The sequence below is a fragment of the Pinus tabuliformis genome, chromosome 5_2, assembly GCF_031772625.1.
Source record: "Pinus tabuliformis cultivar Carrire ecotype Pingquan chromosome 5_2, CPIR1, whole genome shotgun sequence".
Taxonomy (NCBI): Eukaryota; Viridiplantae; Streptophyta; class Pinopsida; order Pinales; family Pinaceae; genus Pinus; species Pinus tabuliformis.
In genome coordinates this window covers 401,397,330-401,412,017 of record NC_142306.1, presented here as the reverse complement: position 1 = coordinate 401,412,017, position 14,688 = coordinate 401,397,330, and positions in this window count along the sequence as shown.

The following is a 14,688-nucleotide window of genomic DNA, read 5'->3' as shown; positions in this document are numbered from 1 at the left end:
GCAGACTCCTGAATTACATTCAAAACAAGTGACCTGGGGAAATCGTCATAACTTTCTCTCTGGGGATCGGATTGAAATTTCGTAAGAAGTTATAGAAAGAGGACAAACTGTAGTTTCTTGTGTGCATGTTTTAGATCGAAAGGTTGAAACAGTGACACGTGGCACTTCATACAAGTTCGCTCTTCTGGAAAGGTCTATAATCAGGTCATCTTGGGAGATTGTGCATAACTCTTTCTTAGAGAATCTAATTTCGATAAGACTGGTGGCATTGGAAAGAGGACATAGAGGGCTACTACAGGTCACAATTTCAGGACTTAAAGATCTGAAAGTAAAAAGTTCAGTCGTTTCAAGTTCGAGCTCCTAAAATCAAGAAAAAGCAAGATGAGGAAGTTTGATGGCAAGGATCCGGTAAATTGGATACTTCGAATGGAGCAATATTTTGATCTACATGGTTTACAACTGTTACAAAAGGTATGTATTGCATCTTCATATTTAGAACCAGATCAGTTTTACGGTATGAAGGGCTTTGTTCCCGTAAAAAACTTGTTACGTGGTCAATTTTCACGGAGGAAATGATAGCACATTATGAGGATACAAATAACAACACCTTCTTTAGAGCAACACCACAACAATTGGAAAGAGTAAAAGGGATTTGTGACATAATGGAAAGCAAAATTATGGAAACCAGGAAGCATACCCCTCACAACTATAAAGATGGAAGTGTTGTTTCTCCCAGCCTTCCACAACCTACAAGGGTTACACCACAACAATTGGAAGAAAAAAGAGAAAAAGGGCTTTGTTACAATTGTGATAGCAAATGCACTAAAGGTCATAGGTGTGCTGAGAAGAAATTATTTTACATAGAATATGAAGAGGAGGAAGAAAAGGATCAAGAAACATCAAAAGAAGAGGATATACGCCAGGACACCACCCCAGAGAAAGAAGAAATGAATCAGACCATATCTTGTAAAGCATTGGCAAGAATTACCACTCCTCAAACTCTCAAGATATAAGGACATATCAAGAAGAAAAAGGTGCAAGAAGTGAAAGATCACATCGAGAAAGAAGAAATGAATCCAACCATATCTTGTAATTCAATGGACGAAATTACCACTCCTCAAACTATCAAGATAGAAGGACACATCAAGAAGAAAAATGTTCCAGAAGTGAAAGATCACATCAAGCATCAAGAAATGAATCCGACCATATCTTGTAAAGGACTGAAAGAAATTACCACTCCTCAAAAGATAGAAGGACATATCAAGAAGAAAAAGGTTCAAGCAGAGAAAGATCACATCGAGCATCAACAACAAGTTCTCCAACTTTTAAAGGATAATGCCACTTCGGTGAAAAATCAAACGAAACAACAGGTAGATCAACATCGTAGTGAAAAATGTTTTGATGTAGGTGATTGGGTATTTTTACTGCTACATCTCAAGCAAGCTATTTATGAGAAGGAAATGTTGGCAATACTACATGCACTTAAAAAATGGCGACCTTACCGAATGGGAAGACTCTTCAAGGATGAGGATGTGGAAGCACTATTTTGTGCTATTTATATTATCCAACCAGATTGGATAAATGAAGCAAGGGATGAATGGAAGAAGGATGAAGAAGTATGGCCACTTATTCAAAAGTTGCAAAAGATCCCAATTCAAGCAATATTGCCAGAAATTGAAGAGGAAGGAAAAATCATATTGGAACCTGGAGGAGTCACAGAAATAAGAACCTGACAGCTATGAAATCGATCAATTTAAGAGTATCTCATCAAGTGGAAGAACTTACCCGTTGAATATTCCACATGGGAGGACAAGAATTTTATACAGAAACATCAAGAACTACTCAAGCATTGAGGACAATTCTTTTTGAAGGAGAGGGGCATGTAAGGCCCCTATACTACTAGTGTAACCCCTTATTGTTATTAGTATAACCCACTTATTATATTGATGTACCCATGTAGTGCCCATATTGTTACTATTGTGCCCCATAGAAGGCCACTATTGTTATTATTGTGCCCTTACATTATTATTGTTATGTCAGCTCTGATTATGTTAAACCCCTTAGACTCCTATATATAGAAAGGAGGTCTTTTCATTTGTATCATCCAAGAATTGTTCATTTATGTAATGTAAAGGAGGTTGCCCCCTCGAAGAGGCTGAATTCTAAGGCGTTGATCTATCTTTTCTTGAGCTGGTTTCATAACATTAGCCCTTGTAAACGATTGTACTTATTCAAATAGTCACCATGATCTGGTGGGTGTCTCACCTCTTGGTACTCTAACTAGTTCAGGGTGGTCATTTCCCACGGTCAAACGGTAGTGAAACCCATGTCCCAAATCCAAGGGCCTCTCTGTAGGCCATGATATTGAACAGGTAACCACTCCACGAGTGTCTAGGCCCCATATAACATTTCTTTCAAGAATATTCATCTCTCATGCTATTTTACCAACAATTAGATTCATGCTCCTATTGTAACCAATAGTTTGAGCCATAGCCTTGTTATCCACCGATAAATAGTGTGAGTCAAGCTCCTATTATTACCAACATTTTGAGGAATACCCCTATTGATGTCACAACAATGTTCCCTCTCACTGAGAGAGGAGTTATTCACTAGTCCATGTTTGTCTCTGAAATATACAAACTTTTCCTGAGAGAAAGGCTTTGTGAGAATGTCATCCATCTGCTCATTAATGGAGACATACTAGAGCCTCACCACTCCCTTATGTACCATATCACGAATAAATTGGTACTTGATATTAATATGTTTTATCGTAGCATGAAACACTATATTGTTTGTGAGCTTCACATAGCTTTGACTATCACAAAAAAACATAGGCGATTCAAGCATCTAGTCGAACAAGCCACATTGTAGCTTATGAATCCATACTCCTTCACAATGTGCAACAAGCTACAATATACTTTGCTTCTATAGTACCAAGTTCAAAAAAGGTGTACTTTTTGTAATTCCCTATAATAATAATAATAATAATGTTTCTGATAAATGAAAAAACATAAACGAGTGCAGTAATTAGAATGAATAAGAAAAGTCAGCAGGATAACAAGGCCAAAGAGATGGTATATATAATAGCAAGATTAATAAAATAGATGATCTATATGTGTGTGTGTGTCTCTCTCTCTCTATATATTTAATGTAAGGGGTACATATAAATGAGTGGTAGAAGAGTGGAAACAAATAGTAAAACATAGATAAATAAAGATATGATATAATGATCAAAGAATAAATGAATGAAAGAATGCTTCTCATCTCGTTTTTCAACATTAAATAGAACCAACTATTCTAAAATTGGTAAGGGGATTGGAAAGGGATCCACATGTTCACAATCCATGTGTCTGCTATGAATCCAACTCACAAAAAGATAGAAAATATAAATCAACGTCTTAGGATTCAGCCTCTTCGTGGGGAACCTCCTTTACATTACACAAATGAAGAATTCCTGGATGATACAAATGACAAGACCTCCTTTCTAGATATAGGAGTCTAAGGGGTCATAATATAATTAGAGCTGACATAACAATAATAATGTAAGGGCACAATAATAATAATAGTGGGCTTCTATGGGGAACAATAATAATAATATGGGGACTACATGGGAAAAACAATATAATAAGGGGGTTATACTAACAACAATAAGGGGTTACACTAGTAGTATAGGGACCTAACATGCCCCTCTCCTTCAAAAAGTGGTGTCCTCAATGTTTGAGTAGTTCTTGATGCTTTTGTATAAAATATTTGTCCTCCCATGTGGAATATTCAGCGGGTAAGTTCTTCCACTTTATGAGATACTTTGAAATTGATCGATTTCATAGATGTAAGGTTCTTGTTTCTGTGACTGCTCCAGGCTCCAATATGATTTTTCCTTCCTCGTCAAGTTCTGGCAATATTGTTTGAACTAAGATGTTTTGCAACTTTTGAATGAGTGGCCACACTTCTTCATCCTTCTTACATTCATACCTTGTTTCGTTTATCCAATTTGGTTGGATAATAGAAATGGCACACAACAATGCTTCCAGATATTTCATAACATTTGGTATCAAAGCTTTGGATTCTAGGGTTTCGCTGCTCCAAACAGGTCATCGTGGCATTTTCGCTATAACTTTTTTCTGCAATGTGTGAGAAGCTAAAAAAGTAACCCATTTGAGACGAAATACCTCTAAAATTCGGGTCCAAATTTCAGATTTTGTCTCGCTATATCCTCAGAGATATGATCTAAGGAAGTTAGGGATTTTGCAAGCTCCAGAATTTCATCTAAAATAGGTCATTGTGGAATTTTCGCTGCAACTCTTTTGCTACGAAGTTTCAGAAGCTAAAAAAACCCCATTGGAGACGAAATCAGTCTGAACCTTGGCTCAAAATTTCATATCCTGTCTCACAATATTTGCGGAGATATAATTTGAAGAAGTTAGGGTTTTTGTAGACCCCCGAATTACATTCCAAATAGGTCACCTTGGGAAAATCATCATAGCTTTTGCTTTGAGCATCAGATTGAATTTTTGTAAGAAGTTACAGAAAGCGTACAAACTGTAGCTTTTTGGGTATTATTTTCAGAACCTAAGGTGGAAACAGTGGCCTACAACATGTCATACAAGTTTACTCTACTCAAGTAGATTTGGCATAACCCTTCATTGGAGAATCAAATCTTGATCATACTTTCGAGGCTAGAAAGAGGACTGAGAGGACTATTACAAACTGAAATTTTAGAAATTAAAGATCTGAAAGTACAGAGTTATAGTCGTTTCAAGATCGAGCACCTAAAATCAAGAAAAAGCGAGATGAGGAATTTTGATGGCAAGGATCCGGTAAATTGGATACTTCAGATGGAGAAATATTTTGACCTACATGGTGTACCACTATTACAAAAGGTATGTATTACATCTAATTATTTAGCACTAAATCAATTTTTATGGTATAAAGGGCTTTGTTCTCGTGAACCACTTGTCACGTGGTCAATTTTCATGGAGGAAATGATGGCACATTATGAGGACACAAAGAGAAACACCTTTTTTAGCCAATTGATAAATCTCAAACAAAAGGGTTCAATGGCAGAGCACATTGAGGACTTCCAAAAATTGAATACGAGGGTAAATGATATTCAAGAGAAGAAAATGATTTATGTCTTCATAGGGAATTTAAAGGATAACATTCAACACAAGGTTCATCTTTGGGAACCTGATTCATTGGAGAAGGCATTCAGGTGGGCAAGAAAAATTGAAAGTGAAATTATGGAAACAAGGAATCCCACAACTCACGACTATAATTATGGAAGTGTTTTTTCTCCTAGCCTTCCACAACCTACAAGGGTTACACCACAAAAATTGGAAGAAAAAAGAGAAAAAGGGTTTTGTTACAATTGTGATAAAAAATACATTAAAGGTCATAAGTGTGCTAAGAAGAAATTATTTTACATTGATTGCGGAGAGGAGGAGGAAAAGGATAAAAAAACGTCAAAAGAAGAGTATATACACCTGGAACCAACCCCTTATTGTTATTAGTACAACCCCCTTATTATATTATTGTGCCCATGTAGTCCCCATATTGCTATTGTTGTGCCCTTACATTATTATTGTTATGTCAGATTTGATACCAAATGTTACGAAACCAACTCACAAAAAGATAGAAAAGATAGATCAACGCCTTAGAATTCAGCCTCTTCAAAGGGACAACCTCCTTTAAATTACACAAATGAACAATTCTTGGATGATACAAATGGCAAGGCCTCCTTTCTATATATAGGAGTCTAAGGGGTCATAATATAATGAGAGCCGACATAACAATAATAATGTAAGGGCACAATAATAATAATAGTGGGCTTCTATGGGGTAGAATAATAACAATATGGGGATTACATTGGCACAATAATATAATAAGGGGGTTATACTAATAATAATAAGGGGTTACACTAGTAGTATAGGGACATAACAGTGTCATCATGCCAACTTTTATTTCTTTTCCATATTTATTCATAATTTTATTTATTATTATATTTCATTGTTATTTATTATTATTATCCTTTTTCATTATTTGTTATTTTATTTATTAATATATATTCTCGTTATTTGTTATTATTATTATTATTATTAAGCATTACATACTTCACCTTTTTAAGGAACTTTGTTGTAAACTTAGTATATTCATCTATTATTTTATTTATTTATATATTATTATTTCATTTTTTTTATTGTTTTGATTATTATTATTAATTCAAGCCATTACACATTTTCCTCATATAGGATATCATAGTAAAACCCAAATTGAAGCATACACCAGATGTATTCTTCCCGTTGTCCGCGCTCCCTTTCAAGTCATAGTCCATATATCCTTGCAGTTGCATCTCACCATTATAATCATATCTCAAACAATAGTCAACAATACCATGCAAATATATTAATATATGCTTTGTTGCAATACAATTCTCACATCTCAATTCCATCTAAAACTAGCTAAAACTGTTTATGACAAAGAAAATATTCAACATGGTATTTACCAAATACATCAATGATGTAATCAAATTCTAGTATGTGGAAAAATCCACCAGGTCAAACTCAAAATTCTTAATAGTGTAGGTATTACTATATATCTGGAAAATATTTTTCTCTTAATAATCTAAAACATCAAGATTAACAACATCTAATTCATATAATGCAAGCAATCAAATAAGATTAGAAAACAACATCTATAATGAAATCAATGCATATAATGCAAGCAATCAAATAAGATTAGAAAACAACATCTATAATGAAATCAATGCATATAATGCAAGCAATCAAATGAGATTAGAAATCAACATCTACACTAAAATCAATGCATAGAGTGAAAGCAATCAAATAGGATTAGAAATCCAAATCTACACTAAAATAAATGCATCTAATGCAAACAATGAAAAAGGATTAAAAATCAATATCTATACTGAAATCAATTCATCTAGAACAAGCAATCAAATAGGATTAGAAATCAACATCTACACTAGAACCAATGCATCTAGTGGAAGCACTTGAATATAATTCTAAGAAAACATCATCTACACTAAAATAAATGAATCTAGTTCAAGAAATATTATTCCCACTCTCTCCCCTCCATCTAACCTTGAAAAATATTTTTAATAGTTTATAGTCTCAAGATTAACAATCCATCTAATGTTGGAAATCAAGTATAACTAGAAATCAACATCTATACTGAAATCAATGCATCTAGTGCAAGTAATAAAATAGGATTAGAAATCACCATAGAGAAGTCAATCAAATATAATTAGAAATCAACATATATACTGAAATCAATGCATCTAGTCCAAGAAATCAAATAGGATTATAAATCACCATCTAAAATGAAATCAATGAATATAGAGCAAGTAATCAAATAAGATTAGAAATAAACATTTACATGGAAATCAATTCATCTAGTGCAAACAATCAAATATAATTAGAAATAAACATCTACACTAAAATAAATGCATCTAGTGCAATAAATCAAATAGGATTATAAAGCATTATCTATAGATAAATCAATGCATCTTGTGCAAGAAATATTCTTCCCTTTCTCCCCCCTCCATCTATATCTATGTCTCCCTTCATCTCTCCTTCTTTGTCTCTCTATATTAATCTTATCCCCACAAAAACACACACACACTCCCCCCCCCCCCCCCCCCCCCCCCCCCCCCCCCCCCCCCCCCACCCCCCCCCCCCCCCCCCCCCACACACACACACACATATACCTCCCTGTCTCTCTCTTCTCTCCTCTCTTCCCCTCCCATCTATATCTCTATCTCCCTCTGCCTTTCCCTTGTCTCTCTATATCATCCACAAAGAATACACACTCTTTCTCCATATCTAACATCGTAATTCAATATATGAGGTCAATGTTTCTATGTAAGTTCATGTTCAGGTTGGAACAAAACGATGTTCAAATGTTATAATGTATGATGCAAAATATTGTTTCTACACTCTAGTGCTCTTCTTGAATCCCAAGCAATTTATTATTTACTCAATAATAATAATGCAATTTCATCAAGACATAAGTCTCATCATGGCCTCCATTCCCATTAAATCTCATAATAGTTGACTGTAAGGAGAAGCACATAGGAAAATATTGCAAGGCAAAGACATGGTGGTGGATTTCTTGTTTTCTTATTGTTAATGGCGATCTATCTAGACTTCTAATACTTGTTTTTGGACTTCACACACGTGGGATGTTGTGGGAACTGAGAGAAGAATTCAGTATATCCCATTCCTTGTTTCCAAACAAGGACTTCTAGTCAAAGTCAAACCTAATATTGAAAAATCTCAAGGCGCATGATCCTCCTCATCACATGCTTATCAGTAGTTCCAATTATAGAAATAGTGTGTCATGAAACCAGCTCACAAAAAGATAGAAAAGATAGATAAATGCATTAGAATTCAGACTCTTTGAGGGGGAAACCTCCTTTCTATATATAGCAGTCTAAGGGGTCACAATATAACCAAGCCGACCTAACAATAATAATATAAAGGCACAAAAATAACAATAGAGGGATTCTATGGGGCACAATAATAAAAATATGGGGATAATAGGGGCACAACAATATTAATAAGGGATACAACTACAATATTAATGGGGGAATCACTAGTATTATAGGGACCTAACATGCCCCTCTCCTTCAAAAAAAGTGTTGTCCTCAACGCTTGAGTAGTTCTAGATGCTTCTGTATAAAATTCTCATCATCCCATGTGGAATCTTCAGAGGATAAGTTCTTCCACTTGATGAGATACTCTGAAATGAATCGATTTCTTAGTTGTCGAGTTCTTATTTCTATCACTGCTTCCAGTTCCAATATAATTTTTCCTTCCTCATCAAGTTCTGGCAATATTGTTTGAACTGGGAGCTTGTCACCTATAACCTTCTTTAAACGTGAAACATTGAAAACTGGGTGCACTCGAGAAGCTGCAGGAAACTCCAGTTTGTATGCCATAGTACCAATCTTTTGTAACACCTTGTATGGACCTTAATACTTTGGTGAAAATTTGTTATCCTTCTTATCTTGCTTGAGGGACATTTGTTTATATGGTTGTAGCTGTAGGAATACCCAATCACCTACATCAAAACTTCTTTCACTGCGATGTCGATCTGCCTGTTGTTTCATTCTATTCTGTGCCAACACGAGGTTATCCTTTAAGAGTTGGAGAACTTGTTGTTGATGCTCAATGTGATGTTCCATTGCTTGAACCTTAGAATTTTCTCCTAAATATGATGTGATGGATGGTGGCTGATATCCATAAAGTTCCATAAATGGGGTCATTTTTGTTGCAGTATGGAAGGAAGTGTTATACCACCATTCAGCCAGAGGCAACCATTTGACCCATTGTGTCTATTTATCAGATACAAAGCAACAAAGATATCCTTCCAAACATTTGTTTACTATCTCCGTTTTCCCATCAGATTGAGGATGATAAGATGAGCTATGAAATAACTGAGTACCAAGACAATAAAATAATTTTGTCCAAAAATTTCCTATAAAAATGGGATCTTTGTCACTTACAATAATTTTTGGGTTTCCATGTAGTTTTTGAATTGTTTCCATAAATGTCGTAGAAACTGTACTGGTTTTAAATGGATGTGATAATGCACAAAAGTGTGCATACTTGGTAAGTCTGTCAACTACCACCATGATGACACTCTTTCCCTCAGACTTGGGTAAACCTGTGATAAGATCCATTGAAACCTCCTCCCAAAATTGGCTTGGAATGGATAAAGGTTGTAATAGACCTGGTGTCTTAATTGTTTTAGCTTTATTTTGTTGGCATACTAAACATTCCGCCACAAACTTTTGAATATCCGATTTAAGGCCATCCCAAAAAAATTCCTTCTTAACCCTGTGGTAAGTTTTTAAAAATCCTGAGTGCCCTCCTAAGGGAGAATCGTGGAATTCCAGAAGAATATTTTGTTTGAGTTGGGAATTCTTACAGAGGTATAAGTGATCTTTGTACCATAACGAATCATTTTTCCAGCTAAATGTATCAGATGTATTGGAATCTTGTTGTAACTTTCGACTTATTTCCTTGGCCACGAGCAACCTCTATTCGAATGCCTCCCTGAGCAAATTTTTCTCATTTCGGCGGTGTTTCAAAATGCTATTATTTGTCTTTACTTACAGGCAGGTTGAAGCACTTTGGTTATGGGTTTAAGTAAGGTGTGGGTGGGTGCCTTAGATCCCCTCATTGTCTATAGGGAGTCCCCATAGGTATAATATCCCCGAATAAGTTCTCACACTTCTTCACCATTCTTCCATTCCTCCCTTGCTTCATTTATCTAATCTGGTTGGATAATAGAAATGGTGCACAAAAATGCTTCCACATCGTCTTCCCTTCTTGAGAGTGCATCTACCACAACATTTTTCTTCCCCTTTTTGTATATGATTTCAAAGTCATAACCCAACATCTTTGTGACCCACTTTTGTTGTTCTTCAGAGGATAATATTTGTTCTAAAATGTATTTAAGGCCATCATGATCCATTTTTACCTTGAAGTGTCTTCCAATTAGGTAGGGTCGCCATTTCTTAAGTGCATGTAGTATTGCCAACATTTCCTTCTCATAAATAGATTTGTGTAAATACTTTCCCTTGATTGGACGCCATTCGAGAGAAATGGGTCTTTCGTCTTGCATTAAAACAACACCAATTACATTTCTGAAAGCATCACATTCCACAATAAAGGTTTTTGTGAAGTCTGTTGTAGTTAAGACCAGCACTTGGCACATTTCCTCTTTAAGATCTTCGAAGGCTTTGGTTGCTTTTGGATTCCATGAAAATGCATCTTTCTTCAACAATGTTGTTAGAGGTGTTGTTATTTTCCCATAATTCTTAACAAAATTGCAATAATACCTTGTCAACACGAGAAATCCTCACAAATGCTTTATGGATATGGGGATTTCCCATTCCTTAATGGCTTTAATTTTGCTAGGGTCTACCTTAACTCCTTCATGAGATATAATATGACCTAGATATTCCACCTCTTGTACTCTAAAGAAACATTTGGATCTTTTTGCATATAATTGTTTCTCATCCAACAGTTGTAGCACCCTTTCAACGTGTTCAACATGATCCTTCCAAGACTTGATGTAGATTAGTATATCATCAAAAAATAGTAACACAAATTTTCTAAGGAAGGGTTTGAAAATGGAATTTATTAAACCTTGATATGTAGAAGGTGCGCTGGTAAGGCCAAAATGCATGACCAAAAACTCATAGTGACGCTCATGAGTTCTAAATGTTGTTTTTGGAATGTCTTGAGTCTTCATTCTGATTTGATGATATCCTGAATGAATATCTTAATTGGTGAAGTAAAATTATCCATGCAATTCATCCAATAATTCATCAATGACAGGAATGGAAAATTTATCTTTAATAGTGAGCTTGTTGAGCTCCCTATAATTTGGACACATGTGCCATGATCCAGCCTTCTTGTGCACCAATACTACTAGAGCAGAGAAAGAACTTTGGCTAGGTTGAATCATACCAGCCTCAAGCATTTTTCCAACCATACGTTCAATTTCACTCTTTTGGGCATAGGGATATCTGTACGGCCTGATGTTTGGAGGAACACTTCCTGGAATCAAATGAATAGCATGATCATGATCACGAATAGGTGGGAGACCTTTGGGAGTCTCAAATACCTTGGAATGATTGTCCAATAATTTTTGGAGATCTGGAGCACTAGATGAATTCGATGTGGAAACATCTAGCGAACATAATTGTGCAATTACACCTCATTGTTCCTTTTTTAGAAGCTTTGTCATACCATTAGAGCTTATTATCTTTCCCGGTTTCCCTGTAATACCCCTTAATGCAACTTCCTTTCCTTCCACATAAAATTTCATGAAAAGTTATTGAAAGTTAAAAGCTATTGTACCTAAGGATTGTAGCCATTGGACTCCTAGTACAACATCAACACCTCCCATTGGAATGGAAAGAATTGGGATTTTCAATACATATTATCCCATGGATAGCTTGATATTATGGTGCTTTCTAGAGCAATTTATTGTTCCTCCATTTGCAACCGTAACTTGACACTCTGGTGCTGGATATAGGAAGCAATTTAATTCTTTTGCTATCTTACAATGATTAAAATTGTGGGTACTTCCTGAATCAATAAAACTATTACCTTTTTCTTCTTGATTTGTCCTTCTATCTTGATGGTTTGAGGAGTGGAAATTCAAGCCAATGCATTACAAGATATGGTCGGATTCATTTCTTCATTATCTAGGCATTTTTCCTGGAGTATATCCTCTTCTTTTGACCTTTCTTGCTCTTTTTGTTCTTCCTCTTCACAATCTATGTAAAATAATTTCTTCTCAGCACGCTTATGACCTTTAGTGTATTTGCTATCACAACTGTAACAAAGCCCTTTTGCTCTTTTTTCTTCCAATTGTTGTGGTGTCAACCTTATAGGTTATGGAAGGCTAGGGGCAACAACACTTCCATCTTTATAGTTGTGAGTGTTATGCTTCATGGTTGCCATAATTTTTCTTTCCATTTTTCTTGCTAACCTGAATGCCTTCTCTAATGAATCAGGTTCCCAAGGGCGAACGTCATGTTGGATATTATCCTTTAAAGTCCCTATGAACACATCAATCCTATTCTCCCCTGGAATATTTTTTACCCTTATGTTCAATTTTTTGAACTCCTCAATGTGCTCCATTATTGAACCCTTTTGTTTGAGACTTATGAATTGACTAAAAAAAGTGTTGCTTTTTGTATCCTCATAATGTGTTGTCAATTCTTCCGTAAAAATTGCCCGTGATAACTTTTTTATGAGAGCAAAGCCATTGATACCATACAAACTGATTTTGTTCCAAATATAAAGTTGCAATATGTACCCCTTGTGTGTTTTGCACATTATTGAGATCGAAAAATTGCTTCATCTGTAATATCCATGTTGCGGGATCCTTGCCATCAAACTTCCTCATATCAATTTTTGGAATATTGTGGCTCTTCGATCCAACTTTAGATTCTATGGAATCATGATTAACATTTCTTTTATTCTCATCATGAGTTTCCTTTACTACCCCTTTCACCATTAGTGACCATTTCTTGTAGCAACTTATCCATATTTATCTTCAATTCTTCCATCTTATCATCCATGCCATATATTTTAGCATCCATTCCATTCATATTAGCTTCTATGCCATCCATCTTAGCTTCTACACCTTTCTTTAAACAATCCATCTTAGCTTCTACACCTTTATTTAAACCATACATCTTAGATTCTGTTACTTTTTGTGCAAGTGACACTTGTTGCACTTGGTCTCGTAATTTTGATATATCATGTTGCATTTCTTCCTCTTCTTCATGAGTCATGCTAGAGCTTTTAGGTTGCTTACTAGGTGTTTGCATTTTCTTTCCTTGGGGTATCAATTACCAATAATAATTCTTTACTATGGCCTTTGAATTCCTTCAAACTAATTTTTCAAACCAAGATTATGCAAAAATTCAAAAAAAACTACACACCTTTTTCCACTTTATAGGAGCTTGATATTGAATCTGATGTATCTCTGTAATTTCAGATCATCCAATTCTAAAATTTCCATCTGCAGTAACCCTCCGTGTCCTCTTTCTAATGCCACTAGTTTGATCCAAACTGGATTCTCCAGGGAAGTGTTATGCCAAATCTCCCAAAGTGACCTGATTATAGACTAGTTCAGTAGAGTGAACTTGTACGACATGCCATGTATCACTTTTTTGACCTTTGGCTCTAAAAAATATATACAATAAACTACAGTCTGTCTTCTTTCTGTAAATTCTGACAAAATTTCAATCTGATGCTCAGAGAGAAAGTCATGATGATTTTCCCCAGGTCACCTGTTTGGAATGTAATTTAGGAGTCTACAAAAATGCCAACTTCCGCAGATCATATCTCCACAAATATAGTGCGAAAAGCTCTGAAATTCAGACCCGAGGTTCAGTGCGATTTCGTCTCAAATGGGTTTTTTTTTTCACTTCTGAAACGTTGCAAAAAAAGAGTTAGAGAATAAATTCCATGATGACCTATTTGTAGTAGTGAAACCCTAGAATCCAAAGCTCTGATACCAAATGTTACGAAACCAGCTCACAAAAGGATAGAAAAGATAGATCAACGCCTTAGAATTCAGCCTCTTTGAGGGTGCAACCTCGTTTACATTACATAAATGAATAATTCTTGGGTGATTCAAATGACAAAACCTCCTTTCTATATATAGCAGTCTAAGGGGTCACAATATAACCAAGTCGACCTAACAATAATAATATAAAGGCACAAAAATAAGAATAGAGGGATTCTATCGGGCATAATAATAACAATATGGGGAAAATAGGGGCACAGCAATATTAATAAGGGATACAACTACAATATTAATGGGGGCATCATTAGTATTATAGGGACCTAGCATAGTGGTAGCAGGAGACACGAATATGCAATATTTATGCACTAGTATGCAGGGGGTTGTTTAAGAAAATTAATTAAGATGAAATTAATATTTCATCTCAAGAATTTAATTAAATTAATTTGGATCTAAGATCATGTAGGAGACTTTTCATTGTTTTCATTTTTATATTAAAATCATTTTACAGATAACAAAATCGAGGTTTTGATATAGACATGGCAGGGACGAGCATAGGCTGGGTTAAAGGAGCTATTTAGTTTGCTAAATGAGGTTTTCATATAGACA